The 20,925-nt window shown below is 47.5% G+C and overlaps 1 protein-coding gene across 2 annotated transcripts in view; it reads right to left on the reverse strand.

Annotated features, from left to right (window-relative positions):
* LOC306812800 (acid-sensing ion channel 2) overlaps positions 1 to 20,925 on the reverse strand; it is a 379,828-nt gene that overhangs the window by 310,439 nt on the left and 48,464 nt on the right. The window lies entirely within an intron of this gene.

Consider the following 20,925-nt stretch of genomic DNA (forward strand, 5'->3'; position numbering starts at 1 on the left):
TGGTGCCCACCCATCCATCAGGCTGTTGGAGCTAAATCAGCCCTTCAGTGTTTTGGTTATTGCTGGAATGAACTTAAGCAGTGTTCACTTCTCCAGAGGAGGAATAAATCAGGATAAACAGGATTGGCTTTATGGAGGGAAAATCTTGCCCCAGGCAAGCTTTTGGCTGCTTATTCTGGTGCCATCCTTCCCTGGGCTGCTTTGAAGGAGTGGGGATGTTCCCCAAGGAGGGAGAGCAAGGGGCAGCAGCAGCAGCAGCAGCAGCCTGGAGCAGGGGATGCTCAGGGTCTGGCTGCAGCCAGGGGGTGTCAGGATCTGCTCCAGGAACAGGGACAGGAGAGGGAACAGCCCCAGGCTGGCTCAGGGTGGAACCAGCAGGAATTTCCCCATGGAAAGGGAGCTCAGGGGTTGGAACTGCCCAGGGAGGGTTGGATCCCCATCCCTGGAGGTGGCACTGAGTGCTCTGGGCTGGGGACAAGGTGGGGATCAGGCACAGCTGGGACTCAGTGGTCTGGAAGAGCTTTTCTAATCTCAATGATTCTGGGAATCTCTGTGAAAATTCTCATTCCTTTTAAGCATAAACCTGTTATTCCCAAACCTGACCCTCACCTTTGTTGCTACTCTGCCTTGTCTTACTGATTTCCTGAAGCTCAGTTGAAAAACAGGTGGGGAATTTTCCTTCATGTGGAGCAATTACTTTTCTTTATTTTTGTCTACTGAGGATAAAACCTGATCTGCTGAAGGCAATGTGGGTTAATGCAAAAAAAAGAGAAAAACTAATTAAGCACAGAAAGGTGCCCATCCCCTTCTGCTGAAGGACAGAGAGCAGAGCAACCAGGAGTATATCCACTGGCACTGCAGATTAAATTGGGGTGCTGGCTCCTGTCTTAGAGAAACAGAATCATTTCAAAAAATACATTTGTATTTCAGCTTGAGCATCCCTGTCTCATCTGGGAATGAAATAACTCCAGTATAGCAGCATCCCTCTGTTTCTTAGTAACCATGGAGCCAGACTGATGCACTGAATTTCTGTTCAGGCCACATCTTCCAAAAAGAGCACAGTTCTGCCAGGAGCTCCAACTCATGCTGCTTTTAATTTCCACCAGGGGCTTTGTCTGTTCATGCAGCAAGAACAGCTGTGCAGGGATCTCTCTGCTCCTGGAGCACTGCTCACTGAACAGGTGAGACTTTTCCCAGGCAGGATGCACCAGGAGGGAACAGTGCCCAATGGAAACTCTTCCTTACTTAGAAAGCCACATCCAGATATCCTGAAGGATCAGGGCTGCAGAAACACGAGAGTGTTGAAATTCAGGGAGGGATGTCACAAGTGCCTTCCTTAAATATCACCAGATGAAGGTGGATGCACCAGGAGAGGGGGCAGGACTGGAAGAGCAGAGCAGGAGCAGGGCTGGGTCAGAGGCACCACTCTGCACTGTCCTTCACCCATGGAGACTGTGGGGAGGACACACATGGACCAGGGGCAAGGAGCAGAGCCCAGTTCCACTGGGAAGATTAACTCCAGGAATCTGCCATGGCTGGAGACAATGAACTGGGAAACACCTGCAGGCTTGCACTTATGTTTTCATTTTGCATGGACACAGTCAGAAACTTTTGACAAGTTTCATTAAGCACAGGGAAAGACCAATGCATCGTGGAATGAGGAGCAGCCTGGCTCTGTGGGGCAGGGGACACTCTGCTCTGAGCCCTTCTCTGCAGCAGGGACAAAGCACAACCCCTGGAATGCTGAGTGCCCTCTGGACATGGTGTCCAGCCCCACATGGCCCAGAGGCTGGACTTGATGATCTCAGAGGCAATTTCCAACCTCAGCAATTCCATGACTCTGTGCTGCAATGTCAGTGATACAAACACAGGAATATTTGACCAAAAATTGTTTCTAGGAAGGGATTTGATAAATAGAAATGATCCAGGGAAGGTTTTCATTTCAATTAACAGAGCTTTCTCTGTAGACACACAGGATCCAGCCTTTTAGTTAATTTATCTCTCTTCAGCTCACATTTGCCTTTGTAACCATCTCCACACACTCTTCTGTTTGCTTGCTGCAAAGGAATTTCAATTTTACCATCCTTGGATAAATATGAGACTGTACTGAATGTAGTCTGAGTTCATGTTTGAAGAAATAAAACTGGAACTCCATATTTTTATAAAGGTTTTTCATATCTCAGAATCTTCCAAGTATCTGGATTTTTATCTGATTGTTCTCATTTATATGAATACTAACAGACAATTCAGAGATAACCCTAAACTGCAGCTCAAAATCTGAATTACATGGGAGAATGAGACTTCTTGGGCATTTTCTTACTGCTCTGGGATCAATAATTGAAAATTATTGAATTAGTGAGTAACATGAGAGAAATAATTCAGAACTGAGCAGTTCAAGTTGCTCAGAGCAGCTGTGGCTGCCCCTGGATCCCTGGAGTGTCCAGGCCAGGTTGGGCAGGGCTGGGAGCAGCCTGGGGCAGTGGGAGGTGGCACTGGATGAGCTGCAGGTGCTTCCAACCCAAACCATGCCAGGATTCCATTTCAGATTCCAGAAGGCCAGACCTGTGCAATTCCCCAGGCACTGAGAGCAGAGCCAGGGAGCTCCAGCTCTCACCTTCCCTGTCCAGAGCAAACAAACTCTCCAATAATTAACTGTGATCAGCAGTGCTGGGAAACATCACCCAAGAGAGGGCAGGAGGAAAATCAGGAGCCTGAAAAAAACAGTCCAGAAAATAATGAGCTTCTCCTGTGGAGGAGGATGCAAAAGGAATCTGGGCACTAAATTCTTCCTTCTTAGAACTGGAATCAGAAATTACTTTTCCCTCAAAAAGAGGGAAAAGCCCTCAGAGATTATGGTGTCCACCTGTTCCCCAGCCCTGCCAAGGCCATTTCTGGCCCATGTCCTGGTTAGTGCCAATAATCTGAACCACCTTGTCTCCTTTTAAATGGAAATTCTCCATTAATTTGGAATAACAGATTGGAAATAAGTGGAAAATCAGCCTCCATTCCTTTCCAGCTGTCTCTTGAATGGACTTTGGTGGCACCTCCTTCACCAAAGTCCAAACCTGTGGAACTAGCCCATGCTGAGTTCCCTCCTTATGGTGCCAGGTGATGCTCAGCTGGAGCTACAACACCTCCCCCTTTCCCAGCAGCCAATAATTATTCCCTTATTCAAGTCATTAAATGTTCAAACCTTTTTTGCCAGGGGTCAGAGCTGCCTCAGATTCCTCCCAGATGGGGATGGTTGCCAAGGCAGCAGCCAGCATCACCTCTGCATGCCCAGCCCTGCCCACAGCAAGCAGGTCCTTTCCCTCTGGGTGAGCTCTGTGCTCAGTTACAGGTGCCCCCTGAGTCATCTCCTTGCTGCTAAGCTGCTGTGACAGGACAGCAGAGTCACAGCTTTGGTTTTACTGTTGGTGGAGCCTGGGGAATTTCAGTCAACACCTTCAGGAGGGCTCAGCTCAGGGATAATTTTCCCTAAACCATCAAGATGAGCTGTGACAAATGATGATGTGTGACCACAGACTCAGCATTTGCTCATGACTGGGTGAAACACTTGGGCTCAATCCCACCCAGAGCCATCCATAAAATTTGTGTTGACATGCAGCTAGCCACACTGACTCCTTGCCTAGCCAAAGGGGAGGTTTGTCATCCTTCTTTCCAGTACCTGAGACTGAATTATGTGTGCTGGGAAGGAAAAGGCTTGGCTTGGCTGTTGACATCCCTTCTCTGGACACCTAAAATGTGATTAAATATAATCTCTGTGCTCAGACACTCTGGGCTGATACTCTTTGTCCAAATGTGAATGTCTTCAGTGTTGACATCTCCATCTGAATGATATATACAGACTCTCCTGACAGTTAATGGAGAAAAACAGAGGCCACAGTTGCCTGCACTGCAAGGTGGATGTGGGGGCCAGACACAGCAGGTGGGAAATGTCCTGAGCTGTGCATGAGATCAGACAGGAGCCAAAGCAGCTGCCCTTGTGTTCTTCCTTCATATGGGGGGAAATCCAGTCAGTTGGAGGCAGGAGTGGAGGAACAGGGCTGAATTCCCAGGAAATCCAGTTAGCAGTGGTACAAACCAAGGTGTGGAGGCTGTTGCTCAACAGACACATTTCCCTCTGTTCCAGCAGCTCCCACAGATGTTCCAGGAGCCTTCCTGCAACTGGTGAGCAACCATTGAAGAGGAGACACAGAAACAGCAAAGGCCTCTTCCAACTCATTTCCATCCCTTCTTGGCTTGTTTTCCATCTGCAGGAGGTTCCAGCTGAGAAAACTGAATAATCCCATAATCCCAGAATGGTTTGGGTTGGAAGGGAATTTACTGATCATGTAGTTCCAACTTCCTGCCATGGTTGGAATGACCAAAGTCCTTTGGATGTGGTTGTATCCATTATTTCAGTGATGTTCCCACCAGTTTGTGTTTTCTTGGACAGCAAAAGATCAAATTAGTTTGCACAGAGTTGTTTTGTTTTGTTTTGTTGAAATAAAGCTTTTAAAAGTGAAGTGGGAGGAAATCAGAGGGGCTACTGCCAGCAAAGGCTGCTGGAGATGGCAATGGAAATGTCAGGGAGGTTTGTGCAGTGGTGCCTGGCCAGGGGTGGAGTGGATAATTCCAGGATAATTCTATACTCAAAGTATCAGCAGATCCCAGAGTCTACTTGAGACAGATGGAAACTATTCCCCCCTCAAGCTCCTTCACTAAACTCCCCTGGGCACTGACAAGAGCCCAATAAAATGCATTTTTCAGGAGTTTATTGTGCCTTAGCACAACTGTTGTTGCACTGTATCCAGAGCTCTTTATGCACTCCACATCACAATGGACTTCTCTTAATCAGCCCTGGGTGATGTTTCTCTGTGCTGGTATCACACCCCCAGGTAGGCCATTTAAACATCACCCTGGGAACCCCTCAGGCTTTTCCACATCCTGGGGAGCACGAGGAGGTGAATTTGGCACCTCTGTCCCCTAAAGATAAATTGCTGGACACAGCACAGATGCAGCCAGAGGAGAGGGAATCTTGAGTTTTTCCTTTGCAGATCTGCCCTTCATGACCAGGACCATTTTTCAGCCATGCCAAACTTCCCTGGCTGTCCAGCTCAATTCCATTTCTCCATTGTTCCCAGGAACTATCAGTGATTTCCAGGTATGCCTTGGGGATGAGTCCTCTGCAGAATCACTCAGTGGGACATGAAACAGAACCTTCCAAATCTCCCAACCTTCAGTTTTCACAGTTTTACCTCCTGTTGTGATGGTTCTTGCTTTGACATTTTCTGTGGGGGCACAGCTCATATCAACAGAGTGGATCTGGACTGGACTTACAGTGTTTTGTTTGTGACACGTTTTTACAGGGAACACTTGAAGAAACTCAAGGACTGTCTGCAAGGGGCACACATTTGGAAAAGGGGTTCTGCTCATTTCCCTGACTGCAGCAGCCATCACACATGGATCCACACCCAGGACTTTACCCAGGAGATGCTCCATGAGCTCAGGAATTCTTTATCAGGGTGGGCAGGGCTGGCACAGGTGCCCAGAGCAGCAATCCCTGGATCCCTGGCAGCGTCCCAGGCCAGGGCTGGGAGCAGCTGGGACAGTGGGAGCTGTTTTTGCTGGGAGGACATGAAGTGCTCTTCCAGGACCAACCCTACAGGGCACAGATCAACCAACAAAGGAGTCTGTGGACATCTGCTGGAAGAGGTTTTTGGTTGCTCTCAGATGGTTGGAATCCTGGGAGCAGAGAACTGGGACAGACTCCCAGCCTAACTGTTCCTGAGCTGGATCAGCCATTCCCACATGACACTCCCATGGCTGCATCTCCCAGGAGGTTCCAGAGGAACAGAGAGCTGATCTCCATTCCCAGATGGAGCAAAGGAGACACCAGATCCAGAGCAGGCACATTTGGTGCCTGCTGGTTGTGTCCCTGCAGTACAGCTGCTGCTGAACTATCCCAAACAATGACTCAGCTGAAGGAAGCACAGGAAAAAGGAGCTTTCTGTGCAGGTCTGGTACATGACCCAGCCCTGCCTTGGCTTAGCCTGGAGCATGATGCCATTTCTCCATCCCTGCAGTGCTCTGTACCTGACATTGGCAAAGCTGGGTCCCAGACTGTCCTGGGGCACTGCTGGCAGTCATGGGGAGCTGCTCAGGTCACTCTCATTCAATTCTTTTTCCCTACAGTGGGGTGGGAATTGTTCCTTGAACTGCTGTAGGAATTCCTGTAAGAATTCCTTTGGGACTGTTCCAAACCCTGGTTTTTAGACCAGGTCTGAATCTCCCAGAGGTGTCCCTGAGTCCTTTGCCCAGGGTTGCTCCTGACATTGTGACTCAGCAGTTGAGGGGCTGGGAGGGCCCAGGGCAGTGCAGGAAAGCCTCAGGTCAGAGCAGGATTCCCTCCTGCAGCTCGACCTTCCCTCTGCTCAGGCAGGTGATGGGCAGTGATGGGCGGGTCAGTGGTGGAGTCCCCAGCCTTGGAGTGATTTAAAATCCATGTGGATATGGCACTTGGGGACATGGTCAGTGGTGGCCTTGGCAAGCCTGGGGGAACAGTTGGACTTGATGACCTCAGAGGGTTTTTCCAACCTATTAAAATCACTGATTATACAGTTCTAAGGAGGAATTTAACACTCAGATTCCTTTTGCATTCTTCTCCACAGGAGAAGCTCATTATTTTCCTGGATCAGCCTCTTCAGGCTCCTCGTTTTCCTGCCTGCCCTCTCCTGGGTGATGTCCTCCAGCACTGCTCCTCACAGTCTGGGTGTGCAGTTAATTACTGAGTGTTTGTTTGTTTGTTTGCTCTGGAGAGGACAGGGAAGGTGAGAGCTGGAGTTCCCTGGCTCTGCATCCAGTGGCTGCTCTGCAGTTCCCACGCTGAGGGCAGCCCAAGGCTAAAGTACCAATTAAATTCCACTTGAACCCTCTAATAATGCCAAGAAAAAAAGGGAAGTGGCTTCACCCTTTCAACACTCCCTCTGCTGAGGGGTTTCACCCTGTCCTTCACACCAACCTCTCCTTGAGCTCCCACACTCCCCTCCCAGCTGCTGCATGAGCCCAGCTCCTCCTCTGCCTGGAGCAGATCCCCCGGGTCAGGAGTGGAGGTGCTGGGAGAACCCCTGGCCATGGCTCATCCTGACCCCAGCCATGGCATGAGCCCCCCTGCCCCTGGACAAGCCTTTCTGCCACCCCTGGAGCAGCTTTCCCTCTCCAGAAAAAAAGGAAAGTCACCCTGGGGCTCAGCATGGGGAGGGAAGAAAGAGCTGAGTGGGAGCAGAGGGACTGAGAGCTGGCACTGCCTCAGGTCAACAGAACAGAGTGTTGGGACATCCAGCACGGAGTGCTCTGACAGACAAGGATTCAAACCCTGGGGACAGGCAGAGAACAGCCAAATCTAAACCCCAGAGCTCGTGCAGAGACACACAACCCCCCTGCAGCCAGATATCCATGTCTGTGTTTGTGCTGAGTGGTTTTGGTGCATGGAATTGCTCCCATCCTTCCAAGATCCTCTCCAGAAAGCCCCAACCATCAGACCCCAGCTTGGCCCTCACTCCAGCACAGGCTGAACCTGCCAGATTCATGCACAACTCAGATCAAATAAAACAAACTTTTTCTCCTACTGAAAAGATAATTGCTTCTCTTCACAGAACATTCTGGAAATTTAATGTATGTGGACACCAACACTACCCTCACTTAGGTGTTATTTATATACAAACACTTCACCAGCTGCCCCATTATTAAAACCTCAAGCTGTTTTCCTGGAAAGAAAATGAAGATTTATGTATTTCTTTTTCCCACAGACATTTCAATTTCCATGGACTGGCCCACAGAGTGCCCTGAACTCTGCATGGTGCACGTGGAAGGACATCAACTCACCCATGGGAGAAGCTGCAGCAACTCAGTCTACCCTGAGCTGCATAAACTGCTGAAATGAGAGAGAGCTTTGACCTTCCCAAGGAGCTCTGGCAAGTCAGGCCCTGGCACTGGGATCACTTGGAAAAACACAGCCCACATTTTGTCCAAGTGCTGCCTTGCCCCCAGAGAGAGCAGTAATCATATTTCTCATCTGAATTTCCCCTAAACAGGAGTTATTACCCAGAGCTTTGATTTGTGAGGCAATTAAGTAGGTTGGGATTTTCTCCTCATACTTTCCCATTTCCAAGCTCAGCTGCTGATGCTGGCAAATGCAGTTTATTTGTTCTTGCAGATAATGTCATTTTTAAGTGCTAAAAAAGTAATTTCAGAGCACATGGATCCAATGACCCATAAGCTCTGATTGCATTTTCACAGATGCATTTCTCTAAGGCCAGAAGGAAATACTGTCATCCCCATCCTGCCTGACCTCCAGTGGGACACAGGACATGGAAATTCCCTCTGTAATTTCTGTGCTGCACTTCATAATCCCTGCTTCACTTAAAGCCATGGAGAAACATCCATTGTTCCCTGCATTTTTGCTGTAGGGATATACATGGCACTGAGCAAAGTAATTTACCCACTCTGGGATGGAAGGGGTTTGATTGACCTGTATAAGGATATTTATCTCAGATGCATTACCCCCAGTCTTTGACATATCTGGTGCTTTTCTGTGACAGATGAATATTCAGTGTAATAATATTTTTCCACCAGCAAATTTATTACTCTTGAAATCATGAAGATGGAGCTGGTCAGGAAATAGTTGCATTTGTTTTGCAGGCACAATGGCTTGTTCTCCCACTTGTAACTGAAAAAAAAAAATCCCTGCTCATGAAATCAAGTTCAACATTTTTCATTTCTCCTGCTGGAACTTTCCAATCAATAGAAAAAGAGAAATTTTATGTAACAAGGATTTTTCTTTCAGTGTGACATTTTGATTTGTAGCTGCCAACATTTCAATGTGTTTATTCTCACCTTTAGGAAAGGGAATAGGAGGGAGTTTGCAGGAGCAGCAGGAAATGTTCCCCACTGTGCAGGAGCAGTGAGCCAACAGATCATGGAATCCTGGAATATCCTGAGCAGGAAGGGAACCCCAAGGATCATCCTGTTCCTGCTCCTGCACAGACACCCCCAAATCCCACCCTGCCCATCCCTGGCAGGGCTGCCCAAACTCTCCTGCAGCTCTGGCAGCCTCGGGGCTCGGACCATTCCCTGGGGAGCCTGGGCAGTGCCCAAACCCTCTGGGAGGGGGAAGAACCTTCCCTGATCCCATCCCAAATGCCCCTGGCCCAGCTCCAGCAGCAGAGGTCAGAGCTGCCCCTCAGGAGGAAGGAAAGGCCCTTCTCAGCAGGGTTGGGGTTTCTGGCAGAAGCAGCTGTCAGGTACCAAGGTGCAGTGATTCAGAACTCTGCAGATGCAAGGTGTTAAAGCACTTTCAGTTCAGCAGGATTATTTTCTTTTCCTTCACAATATTTTAATTACGCTGTGGCTATAATTAGTGGAGTTAAAATAGGATTTATAATGCATTTAGAAGATCTTTTCCTGCCTTCCCACATTTGCCCAGAATTCTCATGTGCTTTGGGGAAAAAAAAAAAAGGCAAAATTCAGGAGAATTCGGTACGTGTGTGCACTTAATGAAAGCAGTGCAGTCCCAGGAGCAGCACTGCAGGGCCAGGATCCACAGATCCAATGCCAAGCAAGATGTAGGAAAAAGAGATTGGAGGAGCTGGGTAAAACATTGCCATGCACAGCATTTTAATGGCCTTCCAGGGATCCCAATCCATCTCAGCCAGAAGAGCTCTTGAATCTATAAGAGAGGTGAACAAGGGAGCTTCTTAAATTAACAGCAGCTTAAAGACTAAAAGTCAATGAGGTTATAAATGAGATGCCCAGGCAGAAAAGAGCAGACAGAGCAATGCAGGCAGCACCCTCTGAGCATTCTGGGGATAAAATTGCTCAGGAGTGTTTGTCCCAGGCACATTTCCCCCTCTACCCACTGTGAGCTCCCAAACATCTGATCTCTGATGATATTTCAGCTCACAGCTGCCTTCAGGCAGTGCAGACAGACACAGGAGCACACCAAGGCTTGAGTTCCCCTTGCTTTTAGCATGGACACTTCCTGCAGCCTGAAATATTGTCCCACTGTGGGAATTACTGCCCCAGCTTGTCCAGCTCTGCTCCTGTAAGGGTCCCTGTCTTGAAGGCTGGAGGAGAGCAGGAGTGTTCCAGCATCAGACATGGTCAATATCCCAGATCAGAGAATCCCAGATTAGGCTGGGCAGGAAAAGGACCTCAGAGCCCCTCCAGTGGGCAGGGACACCTTCCACTATCCCAGGCTTCTCCCAGCCATGTCCAGCCTGGCCTGGGACACTGCCAGGGATCCAGGAACTGCTGCTCTGGGCACCCTGTGCCAGGGCCTCACCACCCTCATTTAATTTTTTTCCTTGTATCCAGTCTAAATCAACCCTCTTTTAGTTGAAAACCATCACTCTTTCTCCTATTGCAACATGCCCTGATAACCTGTTTGTGCCCAGCTCTCCAGGAGCCCCTTCAGGCCCTGCAAGGGGCTCTGGGGTCTCTCCTGGAGTCCCCTCTCCAGCTGAGCACCCCCAGCTCTCCCAGCCTGGCTCCAGAGGGGCTCCAGCCCTGCAGCAGATCCAGGGCTCCTCTGGACCTGCTCCAACCTCCCTGTGTGTCCTGATGCCACAGGGACACCTGAGCACTGCTGGAAGCCAGGGGGAACTGAGGCACAGAGGTGGAACTTGGGAAGTGATGGGGCTGATCACTGCCTGAACCATGGAGAGTTCAGGGAATAAATGGTAACTAGGACTGAAAGGTCTCATCATTTTGGACTCCAGCCCCAGACTGTATCAAGTGAAATGAAAAGTTCTTTGGACTCCTCAGCTTAATTTCTAAATGTCCCTTTTGTGACTGGGGCTCCTGGATGAGCTCCTGAGGATGTAATTTCAATGTCTGCTCCAGACTCAAACAGGGACAATGCCCTTTGACACCTGGGCTGGCAAAAAGAGCCCCAAATCTCAGCAACAAGGTACAGACAAACCCTGGCTCTGGGTTCACACCCCAAAACCTTTCAGACAAGCTGACTGTGCCTCTGAATGATCTGGGGAACTTTTCAGCAGGTTTTAGTTTTGATTGTTTTGGAGCAAATGGTGATTTTATCTGCAGACCAGCCCTAACAATGAAATCTCACTTTTAGATTTGCTGGTCTGAACCATGTTGCTGGCACTGACAATTGCTTGAGAGGTAAATTCTGAAAACACATCTAAAACAAGCTTCTAATTATGTACAGTTCCTGCTTTAGTGTTGATTAGAATCCCCAGTCCTGCAGAGCAGGGTGTAATTATTATTTTCTCACATGTTGACAAGGCAATAAAATATTAGAACAGTTGAATACGACACTTGCTTATCAGAAAGAAAAAATTGTGCAAGTCTTTAGGGCTGAAAATGTGAGTCCATGAGCACTGAAGGCACTGGGATTCCAAAGGATGGGTCTCATTTCAGACACTGCTTCCAGGAGGCAGCTGAGACAGCACAAGTGCAGGGAGGGCCATCTGTGGTGAGAGCTGAACCCCATCATTTGGGTGAGTCTCATTCCTCCTGTACAGAAGGAGAAATTAAACTGATATTTGGGAGGCTGAAATGGGCCTGGGAGAACCAGATTTTCAGATCATCAGAAAGTTTGCAGAGAATAATGGAAGTTTAAAAAGGAGCAAACCTGGTCTTCATTTAAAATTTTTAGTTTCTTGCCAATTTTTTTTTATGTTTTGAAAAAGTTGCATGTGGCTTTGAAGATTTTTATTTGCCTGCATAAAATTATACAATTAGGGAAGTCAGGCTCATTCCATGAACATTTTTGCCTCATTAAAACTCATGGGTTTCCCTTGAGAAGCTTCACCCTACTCACAAATTGATGTTGATTTGAAGGACTTCTTAGAATCAGGTCTCCATCAGTAAATCACCTTTGGCCACCAGCTTTGGTCACCAGAGCATTCAGAATCTGCATCCAGAACTTCAGCTGCACTAGCAGCTCTGACTGGTGTTTCTGACAAGGTTTCCTGGCTTCAGGATGGAATAATCTTCAGCCTGTGCTGGATGTTTTCACTGAAAACCAGGTCAGAAATGCCCAGCTCTGGCACAGCCCAACCAGATCATTTCATCAGGAGTGCATTATTACTTTTCAGAGCCATGTTTGGCTCAAAAACACAGAGAGTCTGAACTAAAAAGAAAGCTTTTATTATCCAGCTCTGAAAGAATCAAAGGATTTTTCTCCCCCAGCCAAGTAAAATCACAAAATCCACAGATCTTTGCATTATTCAATGTTTTCCATTGTCAGGCTGCAATCACTTATCTCTGCTATTTTAACAAGCATTAAAAGAGCCCTCATCCACTCAAGTGGAAACCTGGAACACTAAGCTGTGCAAGAATATAATTTATTGACCTACAATATCCAGCAAGGTTACCAGCTTGAATTTCATCCATTTATTCTTCTCCTTGCTACTTCAAAGAGAAAATTAAGACAAATTATTATTTGTAAAAACAGTAAACTGGGTCATTGCAAATGTCAGGGAGGAAGCATTACAGCAAAATCCCCACCATTAAACTGCCAGGAGGAATTATTTAGGATAACTTTAGACTTAAGTGGAGTGGAGTGTACTTTTAAACTGCACCTCTGGGAATTCATTTGTACACTTTCAGTCCTTTTACTCAATGTCATGTATAGAACTGGGGTGAATTTTTTTGGTTAATTGTACAGGTGGAGACATTCAACTGCTCTGGCTGAGCCAAACAAAACCCATCCAGGTCTGAGTGGGCACCTTTGTAATTATCAGAGAGAAGGAGCAGCACTGGAGGATGAGAGATGCCTCTCTTGGGAAGTGGGTGGAGGGTAGGGAAGATGAATTTCCCTCTAGGACATCTCACTTCTCAGGAACTACAAAGCAAGAATGACTCCTATAGATGTACATCAAGATTAGAGGAACCCTGGAGCCAGGAAAAGAAAGTTGTGGGGGCCAAGGCAAGGCAGGGGGATGGCAGGAAGGCACAGTCTGCTTCCAACTACACTGAGCTGGGCCTTGGGAAACCCTGGAAAGGAGGAGCTGTGGGGATTGGGGCAGTGCAGGATGACCTCACTTCTTGGAAGTGTTTTTGGGTTGGGATGTAGGTGATGCTCTCCCTCAGCAGAGTGTGAGCAGGGAAGAGACAAGACCTGAACACAATCAGCTTGGAAGCTCCTGTAGGCAGGAGCAGGGATCTGGAAACCCAGAGCAGCCAAGAGCTCCAGCAGGGATAAACAGAGCTCAGGAGGGACAGGGGATGCAGGGCACCTGAATGCAACACACACACTCACAAGATCCCAGCAAGAAAGGAATTTGATGGCAGCTACTCTTTTCCTATTAGAAATTATTTCACAGAATCCCAGGATGGCTTGGGCTGGAAGGGACCTTAAACATCCTCCAGTTCCACCCCCTGACATTGGCTCACCTGGATCCTTTCCATGCTCACAGTGAGTCTTGGGCCCCAGTGAGCACCACTGGAGCTGGGCCAGGGGAGGTGTAGGTTGGATCTCAGGGAAAGGTTCTTCCCTCAGAGGGTTTGGGCTCCCCAGGGAATGGTCCCAGCCCTGAGGCTGCCAGAGCTGCAGGAGAGTTTGGACAGCACTGCCAGGGATGGACAGGGTGGGATTTGGGGGAGCCTGTGCAGGAACAGGGATGGGATTGGATGATCCTGGGGGTCCCTTCCAGCTCAGGATATTCCAGGATTCCATGACACAGCACAGCACCTTCTTAGCAGCCACTGAAAGAGGTTTCAAACCCAAAGGAGAACTTTTGCCAACACAAATAGAGACTACCCTTTGATTCCAATCATCCCCCAGCCTTGCTGCCCCCTCTGTACTTCCCACCCAATAAACCCTCTGGCAGAACTGGTTTTCCCTTTAATCTACCTCTTATTGAGGAATCTTTTCTGACAACCCAATCTGCAACTTTGTAATTTTTGTTTAATTTTTCCTTTTACTCATGAAAACAGAGCCTTCACCTTCAGGTGCCTGCGTTGTCTTGACAGAGTTCCAGTCACAAACAGCTCCCATGCAGTCGGGCTCTGATGGATTGGAGTCCATAAATCTCGCTGTTATTGGAGCCACAGTTCTCCACGCTCAGTGCAACAAGCACTCGCCAGCCATAAATCCTTGTCTCCTTTTCCAAAAGAGCCCATTTGGAATGCTCCAGCAGGATCTGGCTGGTTCTTCAGCTATTTGGGTGCTTCTTAAAAAAGGCATTAGAGGCATTCTCGGGGAGTAAACGAGTCTTGCGGTGAGGCTTTGACAAGAATCCCAGAATTGACACAAACTCCATTGCTGGAGGTGCAAGGGAAGCAGTTGAAGAATTTTATTCTTTGTAATATTTTCCCTGTCCTGTGAACATCCACTGATCAGAACTGGAGACCACACACTTTGAGGTTTATTGCAGACTTCAATGACCCTCACTTCATTTCAAAAGAAAACACAGAAATGATGAACCAACAAACAAACATTTTTGACCATGTAGAGAGTGATATTTAGAAGTAGAGATGAAACAATGATACTACCTTCAGATCATGGTAGATACTCCCCAAGGGATTTTGAAACCCTAAAGCTTTCTGTGGAAAAGCCCTTTAAGGCAGAATTATTGTATAATTCTCTACCAAAAGAATCCCTTAAGCAGATGGGACAAGTTATTTTTTCCAGCAGTAGCATCTAAAAGACTTAATTCGGGTTATGAATTGGGAATTGCATGGGTCGGTTCTGAATTCTGGCTTCTTGCACTGAGTGAAAGAACTGCTTTAAACCCACGTAGAGTCTGAATGATGCTTGATTCCAGCTCTGTGTGCCCGAGGAGACCAAACACATCCCAAAATGTTGCCGAGGCCAGAGCCCTGGGGAAGCTGTGGGAATAAACCCTCAAGGCAGAAGGAACAAGCAGCACTGACATGGAGCCTTATGCTTAGGCACCTCCTTAAATCAGACTTTCAGCAAAGCCAAGATGTCTTCAGAAACAATCTTCTCATTTGAAAGGTAATTCAAATTGGAATCAAAACAGGGAAAGAAAAGATGCTGAGTGTCATCGGCTTCAGAAGGGTGGAAAGAAGAAATCCAGCCCTGAGTCAAGCCAAGCTCTTGGATGAAAATAATCCTGGAAATTTTGTTGCACTGTCAACACGTTGCTTTTTTAAATAATAGCTGAGAGCCTCTGACAATTCCTGGTGTGTTTGGGTCTTGGTTGAGTGCTGCCCACACCCATATTGCACTCACAACCTCAGTTCTTCCCGAAGACACCAAGAGCAAAGTTCTGCTGTGCTCCAGCAGGGCAGAGCAGGACAAGGGCAGGAGTGCAGGGAAGGACAACAGGGGAGCCAGCTCAGCAAGGCCACAAGGACACAGCTGCAGGGAAAAAAACACTCACCTGAGATGTTCCCAGTGTAATTTATTCAGGAACGGTAATCCCTCTAAACTCCTTGCAGACAAACAGACCCACACCCCCAAAAAGCCATCACAGTCTTTTCCTCTACTCAGCGGGCAAAGGCATCTAGATGATTGAATAGTTTGAGTCATTAGCTGCATGTTGATGGCAGAGGGTGATGCCTAATCCTGAGGCTTGGCAGGAAACTGCAGATCCCATCAGAGCTTGTTCCACTTGCAAGATCAGAGTGTGAAACCTCCTTACTACAGCATCAAAAAAGGGGCTTCATTCTCTCCAATGAAACTTTTTTTTGAAATAACATCCTCACTACCTGTATTCCTTGTTTTTTAGTGAGGGATGAGCTGCATATGTGCAATCTCCTGATGCAAGTCACAGCAAACATGACAAAGAGGGATCAGCAGAGCTCCTTCTCCTTCCCAAACCATGGGCCCATGGGGCAAAGAGATGGTCAGGCCATGGAGCAAGCAACAGGAGTCTTCACAGGACACCAGGCTGATGAATAATTCTTGCTTCTCCTACTGGTTTTCTGCTACTTCAACTTTCCTGTCGTTCCTGGGTCTGTTTCGAGCTTCCCCTGGCAACCAAGTCAGTGGAAAAGCTCTGCTGGAGCAAAAAGCTGCATAGCTCACCAATTCACAAAGGAACTCAGAGAGCCACTGATCATCTCAGGGCAGAGCCACCAGGAGAGCTAGCAAGGAAGGACTGGCCTGGGGTATCTCCTGCAACTCCTTACTTCAATCAGCCTGACTTTCCCTGCAGGAAAAGGAAGCCCCTTGCCCAAATCAGATCAGATTGATCAAAAGAAGCCCTCCCTCACTAATAAACACAGATCCCCAAGCAGGTGGTGTCTGAGGAAGCAAACTCTTCTGGCAGCACATGTGGAGCTGCTGCAAACTCAGCCACGGTGAGGAGGAAGCAGGTTTTCTCTCCAGATGGCAAGTTTTACTTCTTCCAATTACAGATCAGTCCCCAAACACCTGAACACCCTCCACAAACACACAAAAACACCACTTGACAGCTGGCAAGTGGCAGTAGAGTTTATTTAGCTATTTAGTGGTTTTAAAAAATGAATGTTTCATCTCTCTTTGCTGCCTGCTCCCCTTCTCTAAGCAGGCCTTTGGTTGTACAAGTGTTGTACAGCTCTCCTTGGCTTCAGCAAAAGGCATCTCTGTAATAAAAACTTTCAAAAAGGACAAAATAATCTTTAAAATTAATCCTGGGATTAATTAGAGGGATATAGGAGTATGGAGTTTGAACTTGCCTCACTCCTAATTAGAGGCTGCTCCCTTCCCAGCCCTGTGCTTTGACACTGGGAGGATGGGCAGGTTTTCAGCAGCACAAGTCAATAGATCCCCATTGACTTCCCAAAGTCAATCTATTCCTCTTCTTCTCAGCCTGGCATCCTCAGAAATCAGTGCTGAGACTCCCAATGAATTCTGTGGCACCCTGGGTCAGGCAAATGAGAATGATCCATACTTACTAATTCTTTCAGTGTTTGGCAGCTCACTAGGAGATTTCCCCCCTTGCCTCCCCCACTTTCCCACTCAAAGAGGCAGAATCTACAATTTCTAAGCACTGAGATGTTTAAAGGAACAGTTTTCCTTTTAATTCATCCTTCTGTTTTAGAGGGAGAGTCAAAATAAAGCTTTATTTATTTCTGAAATCACTGCTTTACTCAATTTGCAGGAAAAGTTGTAGAATCACAGACTCATGGGATGGTTTGGGTTGAAAGGGACCTTAAAGATCCTCTTATTCCAATGCCCTGCCAAGGGCAGGGACACCTTTCATGAGACCAGGTTGTCCTGTTCAAGGTCTGCTGGAAAATAGAGGTGTCATCTCAGGCTCAGAGAGAAGGCCAGGGAAGAAGGAAATTACTTCTCTGTTCCACAGGATGCTTCAGGTGTCACAGGAGACTTTTTCTCCTCCTTTTTACAAATTGGCAACTAAACTTTGGAATTTGGAAAATTTGTTTTGGATCCAGTTCTCTGGATGCACATTTACTCCCTGTGACAGGTCAGAACCCAGGGAATGGCTGGAGCTGTGTCCTGGGGTTTGGTTGGATCTCAGGGAAGGTTCTTCCCCCAGAGGGTTTGGGCACTGCCCAGGGAAAGGTCTCAGCCCCGAGGCTGCCAGAGCTCCAGGAGAGTTTGGAAAGAGATGCCAGGGAGGGATTGTTGGGGTGTCTGGGCAGGAACAAGGTGGGACTGGATGATCCTGGGGGTCCCTTCCAGCTCAGGATATTCCCTGATTCAACGATTGACTCAGCCCAAAAACTTCCCAGGCCATGGAGCCTCAGGCTGAGGTGTCAGACTGTATGAAATGTAAGTTTGGTGTGAATTAGTGGCCATGAGTTTAAACTGAGGGATTTGAGAGTTTTTATCAGGGTGATGATGATTCCATTACAGCTCCAGAGTTCCCTGTTGTGTGTTCCAGAGGTGGAGACAGGCAAAATTCATCAGTTCCCAGCCTGCTGACAGCTCTGACACAAAAAGCCAATACCCGCAGTGTATCCAATGAGATAAGAATCAGAGATTTTTGTGATAACCCAGTGCACACCCCCCTGTGCAGGGCTGGGGCCAGGCAGGTCTTGGTACTGACTCCAAACTCAGCCACAGTTTTTGTTGACTGAACAAATGCCAGAAAATCATTTCACAAATGTCAATAGGCTTGGAAGAGAAAATGAAAAATTCATCTTGGGAAGGAGACAAATGAGCTTAACTCATTTCTTCTGCCAGAGTTAACAAGTGCAGAAAGGATTTTATTCACCATTGCCAGTGTCAAATCTGTGCAATTTGCTGTACTGCAAATGCACTTGCCTTGGAAAACCCTTTACAGTCCTGGGGCCTGGCTGGGAATTCAGGGAAACACTTGGTCAGCAAGGGTCCAGTGCAGAACTCCAAATCCCTTTTTTACATGAATTTATACAGAAAACAGAGTGGGCAAATGGCAACAGCCAAGATGGAATATTTACAACTCTCCTTTTAACCCAAAATGTTTCTTTTCAGACTTGAAAGGAATTTTTGTGAAGCATTTGGAAAATGAAATATAATTTCAGGCCCAGATCAAGGTGCTCTTGGTGTCAAGGTGCATGAATTAAATCCTCCCATCTCTCTCTTAATTTTGAGTTGGAAGTGGAGACTCCACAGGGATTTAAGCAGAAAGTCTCCATGTGGACGAAAAGAAATTTAATTTTGTCATGAATGTCAATTTTCACCTGCTCTCATGTGCCCTGAATAAGAAAAAAATTAATCTCTCCAGCAAAAACTGCTTTTATATCCAGCAAGGTTCTCGTGTGCAGAACATTCCTGTCCTGTAATCAGTCGTGGAGAGCAATGGTTTTACCACTTCTGGGTGGTTTCACTTTATGTCTCTAATCCTGGACTCCCAGGCCAAAGGTACCTGGACTACAATGAGTTTTTCAAAATATGGCTCTGATGCTTCACTAAGGCAGAAAATTGAATTATTAGGGTCAAGTGCAGTGCAGCTCATTATCATCCCTGGCCTGCTATGGGGTGCTAAAGAGTGAGAGCAGAACTGGATGGGCCTCGTGACCAATTCCAAGCGATGATGGTGCTGCTGATTCAGTGAGCTGACATTTTCCACTTAAGCCTAGAAGGATTATCTGGCTTACTAAGAGCAGCACTATTTGCTGTGGCCCACAAACAGCAGAAGCCTGACATCATCTGATTTGAGAAGAAATAAGGGTTTTGCCCACTGTCCCCAGTCCCCACTGTTTGTCTACAGCCAAGTCATTCTCTATCCCTGAGCTTCAGCTGAAGCATTGCTGAGAAGTTGGGAATTATCTCACCCTGATGAATGCTGTGAGTCCAATCTGTGCCCCTGATCCTGGCACAAATCTGTTCTTCACAGCACTTAACACACGGTGGGAAGTACAGTGGGAGGTTAAATTGTGTCTTCTCAGTTTTCAGAAAGTCCCTCTTGTTTTAGGGTCAGACCAAAGCAGAGCAGAAGTTTCCCCAGGCTGCTGCACATGTTTGCAGACCTATAGTAATGAACCCAGCAGCTGTAGGATATATACCAATCCTGACCCACACCCAGGTCAGAGGATGAGCAGGGGAGGCTGGAATTGGTTCTCCATAGACACTGAGCTAATTTCTGCCCAAAAACCAGGCCATGGGCACCATGCAAGGCACAGCATCACCTGGAACATGGAGGGAAAAGGCAGCTACTGGAATGCAGCTGGAAAAGCTTTGAAGAAGGGAAAGGGAAAGGGGAAAGGAAAAGAGAGGAGAGGAGAGGAGAGGAGAGGAGAGGAGAGGAGAGGAGAGGAGAGGAGAGGAGAGGAGAGGAGAGGAGAGGAGAGGAGAGGAGAGGAGAGGAGAGGAGAGGAGAGGAGAGGAGAGGAGAGGAGAGGAGAGGAGAGGAGAGGAGAGGAGAGGAGAGGAGAGGAGAGGAGAGGAGAGGAGAGGAGAGGAGAGGGAGAGGAGAGGAGAGGAGAGGGAGAGGAGAGGAGAGGAGAGGAGAGGAGAGGAGAGGAGAGGAGAGGAGAGGAGGAGGAGAGGAGAGGAGAGGAGAGGAGAGGAGAGGAGAGGAGAGGAGAGGAGAGGAGAGGAGAGGAAGAAAAGAAAGAAAAGAAAAGGAAAGAAAAAAAAGAAAAGAAAGAAAGAAAAGAAAAGAAAAGAAAAGAAAAGAAAAGAAAAAAAAAGAAAAGAAAAGAAAAGAAAAGAAAAGAAAAGAAAAGAAAAGAAAAGAAAAGAAAAGAAAAGAAAAGAAAAGAAAAGAAAAGAAAAGAAAAGAAAAGAAAAGAAAAGAGAACTTCCCCTTCCAGCTCAGCTGTGGGGCTGGGGCATTGTATCTCCCTCAGCACTGAAATTGTTGGCACTGTTTGGACAGGATAAAAACCACCTTTCCCCTACAGGATTTCAGGACCCTTTCCTGAGGTTTCTATGGAAACACAGCTGCTTGTAAAAATATCTGCTTTTTCCTCCAGTGGAAGAGACTCAGTGATCTCCTCCTGACTAGTTCTCCCTTTGAACAGGCTTTGTGCTCACTGTCCCAGCACATCCACATCTCCTTCCCTCCGGCTTGGCAGAGGTTTTGTTACAGGTTAAAGCAGCAGCTCAAGTGAAAAAGCTGGGACACAATCCAGACCATGAAGAGGCCCCAGCTCTCAGGAGACAAAATCCAGGAGCTATTTCCAGAGTCCTCCAGTGGTTGTTGAGGCCACAGCCTGGAGATCCTTCATCCTGGCCAGTCCTGCATCTGTGGGGCAGTTCAGGTTTCTCCACCACAGAGTCACTGGGCAAAGCCTGGAGGACTTTGGGGTCTGACCCAGGTGCATCTTTGCACCTCTTTGTTATGAAAACCTGCCAAAAAAATACCTGTATCCAGTTTGAGATGCAGTCTGGACAGGCAGCACTCCTGCCTCTCCCAGCCCCTGACCCCACTGAATTCAGCTGTGGGAAGGGAACCCCTTTGTTCCCAGTCTCACTCTCCCTGCTCTCTTTGCCATAACAACCATCTCCAGACACTCTTGCGTCCTGGAAGCACAAATCCCAGTGCTTTATATCAATCCAAGCAGTTCCAC

Source organism: Erithacus rubecula (genome assembly GCF_903797595.1).
Source record: "Erithacus rubecula genome assembly, chromosome: 27".
Taxonomy (NCBI): Eukaryota; Metazoa; Chordata; class Aves; order Passeriformes; family Muscicapidae; genus Erithacus; species Erithacus rubecula.